Below are 19,709 nucleotides of genomic sequence, written 5' to 3' on the forward strand. Positions count from 1 at the left end.
GCGCAGGTTACCCGGCAACCAGACCTAGCATCAGGAAAGCCTAATTGCAAGCTGTTTTTGATCAGTGTATCTCTGACACCATTGGTGGACCAGAACACACCCCTGCAAGGTAATTGGATCCTTCCCACTTATATACCTGCTTCTGCCTGTCCTTCATTGCTGAGCATAAACTCCTGTTTATGCATTGTGCTCACCGCTGCTGTCTAGTTTTGTCCTGAACTTTGTCTGACCTGTTTGACCCTGCCTGTTACTTGGATTTCTACACTCTCCAGCACTTTGACCCCGGCTTCGTTACTCGACTACTCTACCTTCTATTACCCAGGACCTTGGCTACGAAACTCTACCTACCCGGACTCTCCAACCCTGGAACACGGCAAGTACCCTGACTACCCTGACCTCTCCAACCCTACGACGCGATACGACTAGGACTACGCATTCCGGACAGGACTGCGTGGTTGTGGGTCGGTGCCTATACAACCCCACCTCAGCCCCGCGGTCTTTCGTCCTGTTTGTGGTGAGCGCAGCGTGACATTGCTGTTGATACTGGCAGTTTGGGTGGTTGGGTTGTTTTTCAGCCCAATTGCTCAACGTAGTACACTTTAGGTTACCATTGACTTAATTTGCGATTGATGCACTCTGGCATTGCTGTTATTTGATGGCTGTTTAAGCCCTGATGGGTTCCATGAGGTATCTATTTCCTGTCTGTTTGTTTGTTTATTTATTGTATTAATACATGTATTATTTTTTATGTATTTCTTTTACCCATTTTATTTAACAAAACATACTGGACACCTAACAAGCTCCTATTAAACCCCCAAAATACCCACAACATATATATAAGCATATGAGTGTCAGAGGAGTGCTACTGAGCATGGCAATATGCATTAAAACCAGAGACATAACATAAAACACAGACAAAGCTCAGTTTTTGGCACATCTAGTGAGACTCCTACACGGTACAGTGCCTAAATATATATGGATAAATATCTAATAAGTAAATGGTCTTTTAGTTTGACATTTTTGGCCAAAATTGTTGTAAGCCCCTGAGCCAACGCCAAGGCAGACCACATATCAGGGGTCCCTAACGCTAATATAAATTCTTAATAACCTGTTTAATAACAGGAAGAATGATTTATAGTAAATCTGTCAATATTAGCTGCAAAGTTCTGTCTGACTGAAGCTTTTATTAACCTGTACATTACCAGGAAAAGCACTCTGTATTAGAGATGTCACAGCCAAACTGCTTGCAGTTTGGCTGTGACATCTCTAATACAGAGTGCTTTTCCTGGTAATGTACAGGTTAATAAAAGCTTCAGTCAGACAGAACTTTGCAGCTAATATTGACAGATTTACTATAAATCATTCTTCCTGTTATTAAACAGGTTATTAAGAATTTATATTAGCGTTAGGGACCCCTGATATGTGGTCTGCCTTGGCGTTGGCTCAGGGGCTTACAACAATTTTGGCCAAAAATGTCAAACTAAAAGACCATTTACTTATTAGATATTTATCCATATATATTTAGGCACTGTACCGTGTATGAGTCTCACTAGATGTGCTAAAAACTGAGCTTTGTCTGTGTTTTATGTTATGTCTCTGGTTTTAATACCCATTTTATTTATTAAGTGTTAGTGTTTAGTACATTCATTCATTCTTAAGAATAACTCCTATTGTTCTTTCATTTTAATAATATGTAATTATTCAATTATTGGTTTCTAATTAGCCATGAGTGTATATATGGTTGTATGCTGTATTACCCATCATGCCCCTGACGAAGTGACTTCTGTCACGAAACGCGTAGGGTGGTTCTATTTTTACTTGAGGACTTGGACTCTACTAGCTCATTCTCCCTTAGAGCTGTGATCAGCCAGGAATTCCTTCATTTGAGTGTCTAGAGCTCTATCAGCTTCCAGGACCTTTTGGCGCCTTTGCGCTCTTTAGTGACGTCATCTGTTCACCGCGTGACCAGCGGGTCTGTGAGCGCGGCGGCGGTGCTTGTCTGAGCAGCATGGAGCTCCGGAGGACTCGTGTGGCATTCCCCGCAGAGGTTTATACACCTGGGGAGGAAGGAGATCTGTTCTATGGGCTCATTATTTTCAGCTTTGCTGTAAGGATTTTAATTTTACCCCTACCGGATGAACTTGATCTGCCTATGTCCCAAGCCTAACAGGCAATTGTTTGTCTTTTTTTATATTTATTTACACTGTTTTATTAAATTGTAATAGCTATTTGGTTATTCTTCTTATGTGTTTGAATTTTTATGGTTTATTTATTAGGGTTACATTATGATTTTTTTCTTTGTCTTTTTTGTCTTTCATGTTTGTTTGACTGTGCTGTGAGACTTCAGTCAAGATCCTTCTCAGGACTGTTTGATATCCGTGATTGGATTCTTCATTTGGTCAGAATTTATTCACTGAGTTATTTTTTGGTAGGTGCCGGCTGTTTGTTTTTTATTCCTTATAATTCTGATGCTATGCCTCCGTCCCTTCTGACTTCAAGAACCTAAACGCCTTCCCTACCTGTTTATTAAACCACATTGGTTTTGACTTATTTCTTTTATACTTATTGCCCAACGGTATACACTGATGAGTGTGCTTTTCTAATAATGTCTTAAAGACTGCCCATTTATCTTCTACATTTCTCCCTGCAATAGCATCATCACAATGTATTACATGTAGATAAGTCCTCAGTTTATTAAAATTTGCCTTTCTAAAATTCAAGGCCTTTATTGAACCCAATGAATCTCTTTTTTGATCATTTATTTCAAATGAGACCATGTTATGATCACTGCTACCCAAATTTTCCAGGACTTGAATATTTGCTTTTACTTCTACATTGTTTGATATTACCAAATCAAGTATTGCCCCTCTCCTTGTTGGTTCCTCAATAATTTGGGTTATATACTGTAATTGTCTTTAAGCCCCCACAAAAACCTGTTTCGTTTTTTTGTAATGCTAATCTCATTGCCCCAGTTTTCTAGATAATTAAAATCACCCATTATGCAAACCTAGTTTTGATGCCTTCTCCATTTGCAAAAGTATTTTAGCTTCCTCAATCTCACAGATATTTGCTGGTTTATAGCATATCCCTACAAATATTTTCTTTATACTTTTACCCCCACTGCTAATTTCCATACACAAGGTCTCTACATTTTCATAATTCCCTTCATAAACATCTTCCCTTATAATAGGTTTTAGATCCGGTTTAACATATAAGCATACTCCACCTTCTCTATTTGCTCGAGCCTTCCGAAAAAGGGAATAACCCTCTAAATTAACTGCCCAGTCATGAGTTTCATCCCACCTTGTTTCAGTAATGCTTATGATGGCATACTGCTCCCTTGTAGCTATTAATTCAATCTCCCCCATTTTATCTGTCAGGCTTCTTGCATTAGCAAGCATGCATTTAAGTTTTTTTTCAGCCTGTACTATTATCTTATTTTCTCCTTCCTTTCTGCACCAACTTGGTTTAGTCTTTAGAAGTTTTCTAGTATTATCTGTATTTACTATGAGTGTCTCGCAGCATGCTATCTCCATAACCCCTTGTTTCCTTGTCTATTCTATTTAGGCTGTTATCTGTTTCATTCCCCTCCCCCATCCATCCTAGTTTAAAATCTCCTCCAACCTTTTTAGCATTCTGCCCTCTCGCACAGAAGATCCCTCTTCATTGAGGTGCAATCCGTCCCTGGAAAAAAGTTGGCATCTCTCAGAAAAGGAGTCCCAGTGCTCTAAAACCCCAATCCCTCCTTCCTACACCACTTTCTTAGCCATGCATTAACCTCCCTAATCTCTGACTGTCTCCCTGCTGTAGCACATGGCTCTGGTAGTATTTCAGAAAATACTACATTGCAGGTCCTTGCTTTTGGCCTAGATCCCTGAAATCATATTTTAGGACCCCCCATCAGCTCTAACTTTGTTATTGGTGCCAACATGTACCAAGACCGCCGGGTCAATCTCAACCCCTCCCAACAATCTGTCTAACCGATCCACAATGGGCCGAACCCGAGCACCTGGGAGGCAACAAACTGTTCGGTTCATGCGGTCATGGCAACAGATTGCCCTATCTAAAATCCTAATAATGGAGTCCCCTACCACCACAATCTTAATAATCCTTATAATGGAGTCCCCTACCACCACAAAACCTCATCCTGAGTCCCCTCTGCATAGCAGATGGGGCATTCCTATATCCCAGTGCGACCCATTTACAGGTTTGCACTCTCACTTGAGGATCCATATCCTGTCCCCCTGTGCAAGGCGCACCTGGTTCCTACCTATTGGATGCGGGCGTGCTTGTAGATCTGTCGTCTGAGCAGCTCCATGGTGATACTCCGAGGCCCATATCCAAGAGACCTCACGTGGAGTACCATGTAAATCCTCTATATTGGGTGGGACACACCTCGCCCTATCTTAAATAAAGAACACATTCCCTAACCATAAAACAACAAAAGGTGACCACATATCCCTAAACATATAGTTTCCAATTGAAACAAGACTTACTCTCTATACAGTACAGTGAGATTGCCCATATCTGTCTCTCCTCCTGGGAACATGAATCCAGAAGCTCCTACAGCTCTACACATACCCCCTATTGACATCACAGGTCACCATACCTACAGAGGGAGTGGTTTGGGTTATGCCTAGTCATCCTGTTCCAGGTGACAGGTGACAGGCTAAACACCTTCCAGTAGGTGGGTGTAGCTAGGTTTCTGCCTAGTAACCCTGCAACATGTGATGGGAGAGGAGCATTAAACCTTTTAATGACTGTGTTAACCCTTTAAGGCACTTAACCCCCTAAGTGAAAATAGTACTCCCAAAGGGGGGTTACATGTACACAAACAATTTATAGTGAATAAAAAGGTGACAAACATTCTCCACCATACTCAATATTTATGAAGTCTGACTATGTATAACAGTCATATTATATGATTATTCTACATTCTACAGTAAAATCATTTTATTTTATTTCTTAAGATAAGATAACGCTCATGCAATTGTCCTTGCAAAATGTCAAGTTGAAATTGAAGCAAACACAGTGCTGTTTTTTATCATATAAATAAGCTATTACAGCAAGTTTTATTTTTTTCTATTTCCTGCATAATTTTAGTTTCTTTTCATGCTGCCAATGGTCATTTGTCATGTTTCAGACATTAAATGATATGCATGGGTGACCGTGACCTAAGGCCTAGCTGCTGTCATGACACACTTCTCAGGCCTGAGTTCTAAATGTAACCAATTCAACCCATAGGCGGACCTGACTAAGAATGTCAAATGCCTTTACCTTCTCCAAGCATTTCAGTTCTGCTTGTCAAATTCAGAACAGAGATTCCACCGCTGTGTTTAGTCCTGAAAAGAGAAAAAATAAAATGATTCAACTGGTCCTGTTCTATGGAAAACAATGGTACTTTAGCAAACATCAAATATTTTGGGAACATTTGAACTTTTGTAATGTATGTGTATAGTTAACAGGTAATCCCTATTGTATATTTTACTAATAAATACCATATTACAATACAATAAAATGGACTGGATATTACTTATTTATAGAAATTTGCAAAATGTTTGCAGCTCTTTGGGAACCATGCAAATTTCACCAACTCCAGACCTTGAAATAGGGCTTTTGCTGGGGAGACGGATAGAATAAATCTCTTCAGTAAACCTGGGCTACAGTGTTTTTTTCTGTGGTTGAAATGTAAGATGGCAGAATCATGGATGTTTACCTTGTATTTGTCTTATTTACCCATATTTTAGCATCAGTGGTGTTGCTGCTGCCAGCATGTGTCGATACAACTTCACAGTGTGAGGGAGAAAGAGTCAAATGTGGAAGATGGAAGAAGAATTTGGTAGATGAAGGTACAGTATATGTATTATATCTAAAGAATAAATTACCATACCTTGACTAGTTAAATATGACATGCTTTATGTCTGTAAATCAAGAAGACTGAATAATATTATTAATAATAATAATAATAATATAATAATAATAATAATAATAATAATAATAATAATAACTTTATTTGATATAGTGATTTTCTCCCAATGGGAACCAAAGCGCTTTACAATTACAGTATACAGTATTGTGTGGTATGCATTACATAGGAGTTATTACAGACACAGTCCTTGCCCAGTTGAATCTATGTTTTTACCTGAAACACAAAGAGAAAAAGTGACTTGCCCAAGGTCAAATGAGCTGTCATTGTTTACAGAGTCAGTGTCTTTAATAACTGAACCACTCCTTTATGGTTAGCAGTAGTTTGTCACTTAGTATCTACACTGTATATCAGCTGTAACTTTTTTGATTGTAGCACCTAAAGAAAAGAATTGAAACAATATGTGGAGACAGGACCGACGACAGGGGGGGGAGAAACGGGACAGGTGGCAGCAGAGGGCGTGGCCGGCGTGGTAGGTTGGGGTCAACCTTTGGCCGGCCCCTGCGGCCGGTCTTCTTGCTGCCGGGCCCTGACTCTCCACAGCTAAAGGCCTCCCTCACTCTGTCCCACGCCAAGCTTGTGATGCTGGTGCGTATCGGCCTCTCTGACGTTGACACGCCGGAACCAAGCTGGGCTCAGCTTTGGTGCACACTGGCATGAGAGAGAGGCCCGGATTGCACCAGCAGCTTGGCGTGGGACAGAGTTGTAGGACCAGCCATGCCCCCCACAGTCACCGGTCCCGGTCTGATTATCGCCAAGGTAGATCAATTTATTTGGGGGGTGGTTTTTTTTTTTATATGTATTTTGGGGCTAGGGTTATGTATTGTGGGTATTGATTTATATGTATTTGGGGAGTTCTTTTATATGTATCTGAGGGTTGGAGGGTTCTTTTATGTATTTGGGGGGTGGGGAGGATGTGACAGAGCGTCCTGTAGGCAAGGTCAGACAAGTGTCCACACATGCATTTCTCGGTAAACCATAATAATGTGTGGTTTTATTCTCCACAAAAATAACTATCATTAGGTGCACTGTCCCTTTAAGCAAAACCATATCATAAAAGAAACACCTATTGCTTTTTGGGGAAAAAATAATCATTACTCTGACCCTTTCTAACTGGGCAGCCGGCTAAGCTGGTTACCAACCCCAAAACATATAAAACAGTACCAAGACCAGGGAAAAATATAGAAAGTCTTATCTGTGTGTTCTTGTCCGGCGTCTCCGATTTCTCCAGGCACTTTAAGATGCAGTCGGTGAAGTCCCGCTGCTCTCAGCATGTCTTTTGCCCTATTCATGCCGGCTTCACTGCTTTGTGGAGCTTTTGGTTCTCCACTGTTGCCAGGCAAACCCTATGGTCAACAAGCCTGGGTCCCTGCAGACGGGAGCTCTGTTATTTGTGTTCCTCAACAGACTCCAACAGGGACTCTGAAAAGCAGCTACTTCCTGCTTTTAACACCTGTTAAATCAGGAGTTTTACATATGACCTACAGGAAACCTGACACCTAGTTCAGTCTCCTGCCCTGTAAAGGTAGTTCAACTCATTGACTCCCTTACATACCTCACCCCTCAGAGTATAGCCCCGGGCAAACTCTGCCATTTAAACATACCCCCCTTCTCGGGAAACAGCTTGGTCTCATGGGGGAGTCTTTTTGACTCCTTTTCTTCTTTCTCGACTTCCAATTAAAGAGGCTTTCAACCTTCCCTAAAATATTTTCTGTGTCCACCTTTTAACTCCAACCGTCATTTTGTTTTTTTCCTTTGGGGCAATTACCATGTTTTCTACGCCTGCAGAACAGTATTTAGCAACATCCTCTTTATCTGTTCGTTGCCATGATGTGTATTCGTGATTGAAGAGATTGCTGATGACAACGTCTTTGTAACCTGTGCACTCAAACAGTGTCTCTCCAAGTATTTGCGCCTAACTCAGCTTTTCACTTTAGCAACTCTTCTTTAACTCGCTTATCAACGAGTTTTTCCCTGAGTTGTGCATTCTCTTTTTCCCTGTGACCATTTGCCTCTGGCTCCCCATCATTAATCTTGGTTCTTCTACTTTGCATTCTGTGGCAAGCAGACTGTATCACTGCAATGACCTTGCAGATACGCATGTAAGAGTGCACAGCTTGCTTGGTTCTGATATACTGTAGGATCTGTATCCGGACTGAATCACCCCAGCAGTTCTCTTCACATCCCTGTAGCGTCTTTGTTGCTGATACTTCCTAAGATTGGATTGTAGTAGACTCACGCATTCCATAAAAAAATCATACTTTTTTCTTTGTTGTCGCATTCTCCAAATTGACTGAAGAATGCAGGCTGCTTTATTCTGGCGATATAGCTGACGTGTCTTCATCCCTCTGTAGTCAGCCTATATGATGAAAGTCACAGAGCGTTTGCACAGATACCTTTCTCTCTCGAACCTTCCTTGGATAAGAGCTCTGTAATATTTCTGCAGTGTTAGAATGCTTTTCTTTCTTTGCAGCAATTTTAGTTAATCAGCAAGAGACTTATGTTTCTTGCATACATCTTGGAATTCTATCACCATCTTTTCCATGGACTCCTTTTGTGCCCCAAGTGTCTATTTTATTTTTGCAATCTCTTTATCTTTGACCTCAAATGGCTTCAGAGCTTGTTCCATTTTATTTTTGAAAAATTCATCTTGATCGTGCAATTTTTCTGTTAGATCTTCCACCTCTTTCCTGTGCTTGTTCTGAGTTTGCATCAATGCCTTCTTCATCATATTTTGTAGCTCTTCCGATTTCGTCGCTTGGGTCACAGCAGCTTCAGTTTTCCATGCCTCTTTCTCCTGGGCATACTGACTTTTGGGGATGGAGCAGGCTCTCTGCTCCTCCAGCTCCAGCTCTAGTTTCTGAACCGCCTCGTGCTCCCTCTCATACATAGATACCTGGCCTCTAAGCTCCTCCTCCAGCAATGCTCTGGTTAGGCCCAGTATGGCTTTCAGCTCCTCTTGCTGCTCTGCGGGGACAAACTGGGTACTCAGATGCTCCTGTAGCACTTGCTGTTTCTCCTCAGCATCTGCCTGTTTCTCCTTAGCCTCCTGCAGACTTGATTGCAGCCTTGCAGCTGGCTCTGCACCTTGTGTTCTGCTTGGTTGCGCTGCTCCAAGAAGACACGTTCTCTTTGCAGTACTCTCTCTGTATTCTGTAGTGCTTTGTGCGCTTCTAGCTTTTCAGGGGCTGATTGTTTCTTCACTTTTTCTGCTAGGTGAAGCTTTTCATCTTCTTCACTGACCTGGTTAGTCAAATCTGAAACCTTCTCTTGTAGGGTTTTCTTCTCTTCTCTTACAGTCTCTATAGTTTGCCCGACCTCTTCAAGGGCGTAATCAAATAAATTCGGCCCTGCGGCAAGACGGTGAATCTCCTTCTGAGAGACTTCCAATTCAGCCTTTGCCTCTTCATCCCTAGTGGCAGCAGCTGCATAACTCAAGGTTAGTCATCATGTCCTGAAACTCACCCTGCAAGTGATGCTTTGTCTTCTCCATGTAACAGTTATGCTCACCACAAACCTGGAACGGACCACGGGGCTGAGGTGGGGATAGAAATACACCGACTTTAGACCATGAAGCCGGATCCGAGTTGCGAATTCCATGGTCAAACGTAGCCGGGTCAGGACTGGAGAAGGTAGAGTAATCGGTAGAAAAGCCAGGGTCAGGGCAGATGGCACAGGAGTGAAGGTCGCGGTCACGAGCTGAGGTCATCATCAGGAAAACAAGGTAGAAACCACTTAAGAGATGAGATCAGGAACTGGAACTACCGCTTCAGGGTAGAGAGCAGGAACTGGAACTACAGCTTCAGCGTAGAGAGCTGGACACTGAAATACGCCGCTTCAGCATAGAGAGCAGGAAACAGGAACTGGAGATCCAGTGCTTCAGCACAGAACAGCAACGCCTAGCCAGGTACAGCTGAGAGTGGTGGAGGCCACTGGAAGGTCACCGGGAACAGGAACTGCAGACAGGACAAGAAACACTGAGGGCTTCAGTGTAACCGCTTCAGCGCGGCGGAGTCTGCCAGTAGTACAGAGGATCCAGCGCTTCAGCACAGAGCAGCACCCACTAGCCGGGTACAGCTGAGAGTGGTGGAGGCCACTGGAAGCAGGATGATTGCAGAAGGAATAGCACAGAGTATCCAGTGCTTCAGCATAGAACAGCACCCCCTAGCCGGATACAGCTGAGAGTGGTGGAGGCCACTGGAAGGTCACGGGGAACAGGAACTGCAGACAGGACAAGAAACACAGAGGGCTTCAGTGTAACCGCTTCAGCATGGCAGAGTCTGCCAGAAACTGGGAGCTATGGCAAGAAGGCCAGGGCAGGCCAAACAGAGAGGCTGTGGCAAGCACAGTTACTTGAGTAAGTCTATGTTCATCAACTTCTTTGGGGGAGGGAGAGGAGTTAAATAGAACAGGCAGCCAAAGAAGCAGAGCTGCCTAGGAGGCAGCAAGAAGCAGACTGCAGTCTAATTGCAGGAGCAGCTGATTCTTGATTGCAGGTTTTAGACAAGGTTTGTCTTGAAACACTATAGCTCTGTAAGGATGAGTTTCAACCAAACCCAGGAGCAGATTCGTTACACTCCAAAGAAATACACTTGCCGATTACTGAGGATAAACCTGTTACGCTGTGCTCACCACAAAAAAGACGAGGCCCGGTACTGAGATGTTAATAGGTAATAAATTACAGGCACAGGCACGAGGGCCACGTCCGCATTGTAGGGTAGTCTTGGTAGCCAGGTTTGGGGTGGACAGGTAAGGGTTGTCTTTATACTTGCCAAGGTCAGAGTAGGAGAGGTCCAGAACGTTGAAGGTACAATAGCCGAGGTCAGGTTTGGAGAGCGTAGGATAGTCGAGTTGCAATGCCGCGGTCAGGTTTGGAGAAGAGCGTAGAGTCAGAGATAGCCGAGTTCAGAATACCAGAGAGACGGAAGGTCCAAAAGCAAGCCGGGTCGGTACACAGGAGATCAATCTATAAAGCAAGGCAATGGAACAGGGCAAGGTAGAAGAGGTTAACACATAGTTTCAAGAATCTATGCTCAGCCAAAGTGCCAGTGGCACAGCTGAGCATATATAGGCTGGACTGCCCAATCCCATGGAGGAGTGGAGCCGAGGAGTGGCCTCAGTGTAGACTGTGATAAGGTAAGAGCAAGAGGCAGGTGAAGGTGATGGAGCTGATTGGGCTCTATGAGCTCAGGTGCATCGCGTGTGTCACACACGTGTGCTGCTGGCTGATGACGCAAAATGCGATGCGGAGTCTACCCTTGCGTCGTTTGGGGATGTCGGAAGTGTGCACATGCGTGTTTCATGAATCGAGGGTGCCGCTCTGCAGGGGAAGCCCTGTGCGTATGCGGGGGCCGTGCGGGAGTGCGCGTGAGATCGCATGAGTCTGGGATCCTTGCAGCGGGTACCGTCATGACCAGAGAAGCCCTGCGCGGCTCTGGGATCCTCACAAAACCCCTCTGTATCTCTGTCTTAGCTTCTTGCTCTTTAATAAACTGTTCCTGGAGGAGATCATAGTCATGCTTGGCACTTCGTAAACCATCTTTAACCTGGCTCAAGGAACCATCAACTATTTTCTCATCATTTGCCTCTGCAATCTCCATTTGAATCTACGCCTTCATCACTGGATATTCCGCCATACCCAGGAGGATTCTGCCATTCCCTACAGGCTGCAGAACATCTTGGCTCCCTTCGGAATTACGAGTTCCTGACGTCGCAGGGTCATCCTTAACTGTTTCTGTAACCTGCTATCAGATACAAACTTCTTTTCTTTTTTCTCTCTTTGTTTTGGTAGGCTCTGAGGCATGAGCAGTACTGAGCTCCCCGTGCTTGCTCGGAATATCTGCATTTTCTCCAAGCGCATCATGCGTTGCTTGCTCTCGCTGGTGACAATCTTCATCATACTGCCGGACTCTTCAAACTCAAGAATGTAAGGACACGCCTCTTCTGAGTGCCCCGGGTCCTCACACTCCATACACACTATGAGCATTTTGCTGTTGTGTCTCGTTGTCGCTGTGCAGCCTGGATTTCAGCAAACCATCAGTTAAAACTTTTGCATCCACCTTTTCACACTTTTCCTGCATATACTCCAATCACAGGTGGTAGTCCTATGCGGTGTGGCAGACGTTACTTCCAGAATCAGTACTGCTCGTGGGTCACCGTCTGTATTTGTTTCCCTGCTTCAGCGCAGTTTCTCATCAACTTTCACAATTTTTCTGCTTATACTCAATCACATCTTGTAGTCCTATGCGATGTGGCAGACTTTACTTCCAGAATTAGTACCACGCGTATGTTACCTTCTGTATTAGTTTCACTGCTTCAGCACAGCCATTATGAAAACCCGCTGTTGTTGTTTTTTTTTTCTTCACACACCTGGTGGTGCAGATTTCCAGAATCAGTACCTCTCATGGGTCACCGCCTGTAGCCGTCTTGCTTGCTTTGCTTTATCCATCGCAGTGAGCCTTGTCTTTCTGCCTGGATTTGTGGCTTTTTTTTCTGGTGCCCTCTGCATGCGTTTCTTCTGCCAACCTCCTGGAGATGCTGCATCCCACTGTTGCAACCATATGTGACGGAGCAGCCTGTAGGCGAGGTCAGACAAGAGTCCACACACAGTTCTCAGGAAGCCATATTAATGAGGGGTTTTACTCTCCACAAAATCAACTGAAAATTAGGTGCACTGTCCCTTTAAGCAAAACCAAATCATAATAGAAACACCTTTTCCCTTTAGGAAAAGGAAATAAACATTACTCTCCGGCCCTTTCTAACTGGGCCGCCAGCTAAGATGATTACCAACCCTAACACATATAAAACAGTACCAAAACCAGGGAACAACATAGAAAGTCTTATCTGTGTGTTCTGGTCGGGGGTCTTCGATTTCTCCAGGCAATTTAAGATACAGGCGGTGAAGTTCTGCTGCTCCCAGTAAGTCTTTTTCCCTATCTGTGAGAGCTTCTCTGCTATGTGGGGCTTTTGGTTCCCCACTGTTGCCAGGCAAACCCCTATGGTCAACAAGCATGGATTCCTGTGGGCGGTTTCTCCTGTTATCTGTGTTCTTCAACAGACTCCAACAGGGAATCTGAAAAGCAGCTACTTTCTGCTTTTTATCACCTGTTCAATCAGGAGTTTTATATATCACCTGCAGGTAAAGGGAGTTTAAGTATATACTGTAGTGCCGACGGTTATTCTAACACAAACCAGTGGCAATTGCCAAAAAGACCCAGGAACATGCAGTGTACATTCTGGGTCATGTTTAAGGCAAGTTTAACGCATTTCTGCATTGACTAATGGCCCATCAGATTAACAGCGGGGGTCCCTGGCAGTCCCATTCAAACTGAATGGGACTGCCAGGGACCCCTGCTGTGTTAATCCGATGGGTCATTAGTCAATGCAAAAATGCGTTAAACTTGCCTTAAACTAGCCAGGTTACACCCAGCATGTAACCGGGCTAGTTTAAGGCAAGCCTTAGAATACTCGTTTTCTCATCTGTATATATACTTGGGGGTGTTTTTCTTTATGTGTGTGCGTGTACATGTGTGTGTATGTGTATGTGTGTGTATGAAACCTACCCTTGCTTCATTTTGCAAAGCCAGTATAACCAACCCCACACTGAGGAGAACCATTAAGGTCAAAACAGCTGTCTGTGGGTGGGTTTACTGGCTATGCATCTTAACCCAGCCTATGCTCAAAGCTGTGAAATGCAGCAAGCTTAAGCTTATAGGGGACCATGTTAAATGGTTTTGAAGCAAAAGGTGGCACTGTGTGCTCATTTGCATGTCATTTCCCAGAATCCCTTGCTGCAGTTTAAATGCTGTGTGCTGGGTGATAATGGTGAAAGACAGGGTTACAGACCTGACTAAGACATGCAAATGAGCATACAGTAATATTTCCATTTGATATATATATTGTGACAGAAACCAGGGGATGGTAATAAATTCCGTATATAGGGCTCCCAGGATACTAGACAGTTTCTATCCTGTTTGGCCTGGGAGTGCAGCCTTATAATACATACACTCCATCCCACAGTTTGGCAAGCGCTGGAACTGAGGGATGAGAGATCCAGACCAGAGTTTGTCTGCTGCCTGATTTCTGTCACCTGTCATGCTAATTAGGAATCAGGTATGTAAGACTGTTTTCCTGTTTGCTCTGGTCTCTCCACAAGAGCCAGGAGGCTGGAAGGCTGCTGAACTACAGAGGGGAGAAGCCTCTTCCCCAAACAGGTTCAATCTTTCTGTTCATTTGTGTAAGACTGCAAAAGTACCTTGTTTTGTTGTTGGGAGTGGAAAAGCCACTTCCAACCCTGAGTCAGGGATATCTAAGTTAAGTTATCGCTCAGGTGAGCAGCTTTTGTTTTGATCTGTTTTCTGTTGTATGCACTGTGGCAGTCTCAGTGCCTGGGACTGAATAAACCAGGCATAGCCTGTTTAAAGGAACAGTACGTGACGCCTCATCATTTAACCTACCCTAAAAGACCGTGTTCTAAACAGTCCCGGACAAACGACGGAGCCCCGGAGTAAGCCGTTTGTCACATATGGTGGAGAATGCGGGCAGAGCACTAGGGGGTCTGCGGGTTGAAGAACTTTGAAAGGAAAAAAAAAAAAAAAAAAAAAAAGTTTTTTTCATCCTCTGCAAACAAGATGGAAGACGTGGTGGGTGCGCTGGTACGCAATGTCGCTGCCCAGAAAGACGTGAATGAAACCCAGCAACAGCTGTTAATAGCCCAGCAAGAAACTAATGCAAACCAGCAGCAGACGAATGCAGCCCAGCAACAGCTGCTAATAGCCCAGCAAGAGATTAATGCCAACCAGCAACAGGCGAATGCAAACCAGCAACAGGCGAATGCAAACCAGCAACAGACGAATGAAGCCCTGCAAAACGCGAATGCAAACCAGCAAGAGACAAACCGCTTGCTGAGAGAGGAGCAACAGCGGTTCGCTCAGGGCTTACAGCAGGAACTCGAGATCCTGAGGGGGACTATCAGTAACCTTCCACTGGCAGCGGCAGCCCCAGTTCCGAAAATGACCAGGGCAAGCCACTACCTTCAGAAGATGGGACCCTCGGATGATGTGGAAGCCTATCTTCTCACGTTTGAACGCACGGCACAGAGAGAGGGATGGCCAGAAGCTGAGTGGGCTGGTCTAATCGCACCCTTCCTAAGCGGCGAACCCCAGAAGGCTTACTTTGATCTAGAGCCAGCCGAAGCAAACGTCTATGCAAAATTGAAGTTCGAGATCCTCGCCCGCCTCGGCGTAACCACGGCTGTTCGCGCCCAAAGGTTTCACGCATGGTCCTTCACGATGGATAAAGCCACCCGAAGCCAGATGTATGACCTCATCCACCTCGCCCGGAAGTGGCTACAACCCGAGATCAACTCAGCCAGCCACATCGTGGAACGGTTGGTCATGGACCAGTTCTTGAGGAAACTTCCCTCTGCCTTACGCCGTTGGGTCAGTCGGAGTGACCCCCACAATGCGGATGAGCTTGTGGCCCTCGTAGAAAGGTACAATGCAGCAGAAGAGCACCCGCAACCCACAGTCGTGGAGCAACCCCACTACCCGAGGTTCCAGGACTCTTCCAGAGACGGTAAAAGGGTACCGGGGTTAAGGGGCGCTGAAGAGCGGCGACCCCCTTCACGCAGCACAAGCAACAGTGGTTCGCACACTAAGGGCAATAGCCAACATGGGGAGCCGGGAAAAGGCTCTAAGTGGGACACAGACTATGTACCTAAATGTGTAAATTGTCATGAGAGGGGCCACACAGCAAAAATCTGCCCACTAAATGATGAGCCCATGCAATGCAACAGCGTGGAACCTTATTCGCTGTTGTCCCAATGTATGGGCCCTAGCCCAGAGGACCCCTTGAATAACCATCTGTGGGCATTTGTAAAGGTTAATGGTAAGAGGGTTCGGGCACTTCTTGACTCTGGGAGCATGGTCACACTAGTGTCCGAATACCTCTTGCCCATTAAGAAGAAACAGAGAAACAGTTCACAAAGAGTGGCAATTTGTTGTATACATGGGGATAATCATGAATATTCCACTGTTGATGGTTTTTTTGAAACAGAGTTTGGTTCTTTAGATTTCAAGGTGGGTATTGTACCCAAACTGGCACATGATGTGTTAATAGGGACCGACTTTCCCCATTTTCTAAAAATGTGGTCCCCCGCTCAGAATAGCGCCCAGAGTTCAATAGCGGACCATAACGAAGTATTAGAAGAAACAAATCCTTTCCCTTTTTCAGAAATGGAGGTTGACGAGGGCCCAAATAAGAAGGGGGAAAAGGAGGAGTGCTGTAAAATTCCCTTCCCCATCACTACTTTGGTAGGGAATACCCCAAATCAAGATGTTGAGCAGACACTTACCACCCCAGAACCGGATAAGACCCTCGCTGACCTAGAGGTCAGTCCTGGGAGTTTTAAGAAGGCCCAGTGGGAGGACCCCACATTAGCGGTAGCAAGGGGAAATATACGGGACCAGAATAGTACTCCTGGCCAACCAGATAGGTCACTTGCTTACCCCTACTTCGAGGTAGAGAACGACCTAGTATATCGGGTTGATAAAAGGAAATCAGTTACAACTAAACAATTGTTGGTACCACGGACATTCCGTAACGTAGTATTACACCTCGCACATAGTCATCCATTGGGGGGACACCTAGGGGTGGAAAAGACAAAAGAAAAGGTACTCCGAAGCTTCTATTGGCCTGGGGTTCTGGCAGAAATTACGAATTATTGTTCCTCATGCCCAGAATGTCAGATCACCGCCCCGTTCAAGGCGTACCGCAGCCCATTGGTACCCCTTCCCATAATAGAGGTACCATTTGACCGGATTGCTATGGATCTAGTAGGACCCCTAATAAAGTCTGCTAGGGGACATCAGCATATATTGGTAATATTAGATTATGCCACCCGATATCCGGAGGCAGTTCCCCTACGTAGCACCTCAGCTAAAAACATAGCAAAAGAGTTAGTAGTTCTGTTTTCCCGGGTCGGGATTCCTAAAGAGATTCTATCTGACCAGGGAACACCATTTATGTCCCAAGTAACGAAAGAGCTATGTAAACTCCTAAAAATCAAGCATCTCAGAACCTCAGTCTATCATCCACAAACAGATGGTTTAGTGGAAAGGTTCAATAAAACCTTAAAGAGCATGTTACGGCGGGCGGTTGATAAAGATGGGAAAAACTGGGATTGTTTGTTACCGTACCTGTTATTTGCCATTAGGGAAGTTCCCCAATCATCCACAGGCTTCTCCCCGTTTGAACTATTGTATGGCCGACACCCAAGGGGTTTACTGGATATAGCCAAAGAGACTTGGGAACACGAGGTTACCCCTTACAGAAGTGTAATAGAGCATGTTGCCCAGATGCAGGACCGCATTGCTGCAGTCCTACCCATAGTGAGGGAACACATGGAGAAAGCTCAAGAAGCACAGAGGAATACATATAATAAGGGTGCTAGGGTCAGAATTTTTTCTCCAGGTGATAGGGTACTAGTTCTGGTTCCCACCGTGGAGAGTAAATTCCTTGCTAAATGGCATGGGCCATATGAGGTCTTGGAAAGAGTGGGAGAAGTAAATTATAAGGTAAGACAGCCAGGTAGGAGGAAACCTGAGCAAATATACCATATAAACCTACTCAAGCCCTGGAAAGATAGAGAAGTCTTGTTAACCCTAGTACCCCCAGGTCCGTCAGAGAATCAAGAAACTGACCCAGAGGTTAGCATAGCTGAAACCCTGTCTGTTCATCAGAAACGAGAGGTTCAGAATTTAGTGAGAAGAAACAAAGAAATCTTCTCTATACGGCCAGGTCGAACTAGCGTAATTGAACATGACCTAGTCTCTGAACCAGGGGTCCGAGTTAACCTTAAACCGTACCGAATCCCAGAGGCCAAAAGAAAGGCTATAAGTTTAGAGGTTAAAAAAATGCTAAAACTAGGTGTAATTGAGGAATCCCAAAGTGGGTGGAACAGCCCTATAGTCTTAGTCCCAAAGCCAGATGGTACAACAAGGTTTTGTAATGACTACCGGAAACTAAACGCGGTGTCAAAATTTGATACTTATCCTATGCCCAGGGTAGATGAACTTGTAGAGAGACTGGGCAAAGCCCGATATCTCACAACCCTAGACCTAACAAAAGGGTACTGGCAGGTTCCCCTCACAGAAAGGGCAAAAGAAAAGACAGCCTTCTCAACCCCAGACGGCCTCTTTCAGTATAAGGTGTTGCCTTTTGGCTTACATGGAGCTCCCGCCACATTCCAAAGAATGATGGATAAAATTTTAAAACCACATGCTCGGTATGCTGCCGCCTACCTGGATGATGTGGTAATCCATAGTGAAGATTGGCAATCCCACCTTCCAAAGGTCCAAGCTGTGCTTGACGCAGTCCGGTCTGCTGGACTAACTGCTAACCCCGCTAAATGCACTATTGGTCTGGAGGAGGCCAAGTATCTGGGATATTCTATTGGCAGAGGTTTACTCAAACCCCAAACACTCAAAGTGGAGGCGATACAAAATTGGCCAAGGCCAGTTACAAAAAAACAAGTAAGGACCTTTTTGGGGTTAATTGGGTACTATAGAAGGTTTATTCCCAATTTTGCAACTGAGGCAACCCCACTAACTGACCTCACAAAAGCAAGAGGACCGCTAATGGTAAAGTGGTCCCCCGAAACCGAACAGGCCTTTAGAAGCCTGAAAGAAGCTCTCTGTGCCCAACCAGTGTTGGTCACACCTGACTTCTCCAAAGAGTTCGTAGTCCAAACCGACGCATCTGAGGTAGGGCTGGGGGCGGTACTCTCCCAGGAGTCTCAAGGTGAGGAGCACCCCATCCTTTATTTAAGTAGGAAACTAAATCCCCAGGAGAAAAATTACTCCATAGTAGAGAAAGAGTGTCTCGCAATAAAGTGGGCTGTAGAGACGCTCAAATACTATCTGTTGGGGAGAAAATTCCGGTTGGTCACAGATCATGCACCTCTTACCTGGATGTGTCAAAACAGGGAAAAGAATGCTAGAGTGACCAGGTGGTTCCTAAGCCTACAACCCTTTAAATTTTCTGTGGAACACAGGTCAGGGCACAAACATGGCAATGCTGACGGGTTGTCAAGGATGCACTCCCTAATATCCATGGTCGCTCATCCCTCGAGGTCTGAGCTGGGGGGGAGGATATGTGACAGAAACCAGGGGATGGTAATAAATTCCGAATATAGGGCTCCCAGGATACTAGACAGTTTCTATCCTGTTTGGCCTGGGAGTGCAGCCTTATAATACATACACTCCATCCCACAGTTTGGCAAGCGCTGGAACTGAGGGATGAGAGATCCAGACCAGAGTTTGTCTGCTGCCTGATTTCTGTCACCTGTCATGCTAATTAGGAATCAGGTATGTAAGACTGTTTTCCTGTTTGCTCTGGTCTCTCCACAAGAGCCAGGAGGCTGGAAGGCTGCTGAACTACAGAGGGGAGAAGCCTCTTCCCCAAACAGGTTCAATCTTTCTGTTCATTTGTGTAAGACTGCAAAAGTACCTTGTTTTGTTGTTGGGAGTGGAAAAGCCACTTCCAACCCTGAGTCAGGGATATCTAAGTTAAGTTATCGCTCAGGTGAGCAGCTTTTGTTTTGATCTGTTTTCTGTTGTATGCACTGTGGCAGTCTCAGTGCCTGGGACTGAATAAACCAGGCATAGCCTGTTTAAAGGAACAGTACGTGACGCCTCATCATTTAACCTACCCTAAAAGACCGTGTTCTAAACAGTCCCGGACAAACGACGGAGCCCCGGAGTAAGCCGTTTGTCACAATATA

The 19,709-nt window shown here is 44.9% G+C and overlaps 1 long non-coding RNA gene across 2 annotated transcripts in view; it reads left to right on the top strand.

Moving 5' to 3' along the window:
- The window catches only part of LOC142470609 (uncharacterized), a 52,913-nt gene that overhangs the window by 19,397 nt on the left and 13,807 nt on the right, over positions 1-19,709 (top strand). For both annotated transcript variants that reach the window (XR_012789280.1, XR_012789281.1), the window contains exons 4-5: positions 2,341-2,428; positions 5,748-5,849. This is a non-coding gene — a long non-coding RNA (uncharacterized LOC142470609). The remainder of the gene's footprint in view (positions 1-2,340; positions 2,429-5,747; positions 5,850-19,709) is intronic.

This window comes from Ascaphus truei, chromosome 1 (genome assembly GCF_040206685.1).
Source record: "Ascaphus truei isolate aAscTru1 chromosome 1, aAscTru1.hap1, whole genome shotgun sequence".
NCBI classification, from domain to species: domain Eukaryota; kingdom Metazoa; phylum Chordata; class Amphibia; order Anura; family Ascaphidae; genus Ascaphus; species Ascaphus truei.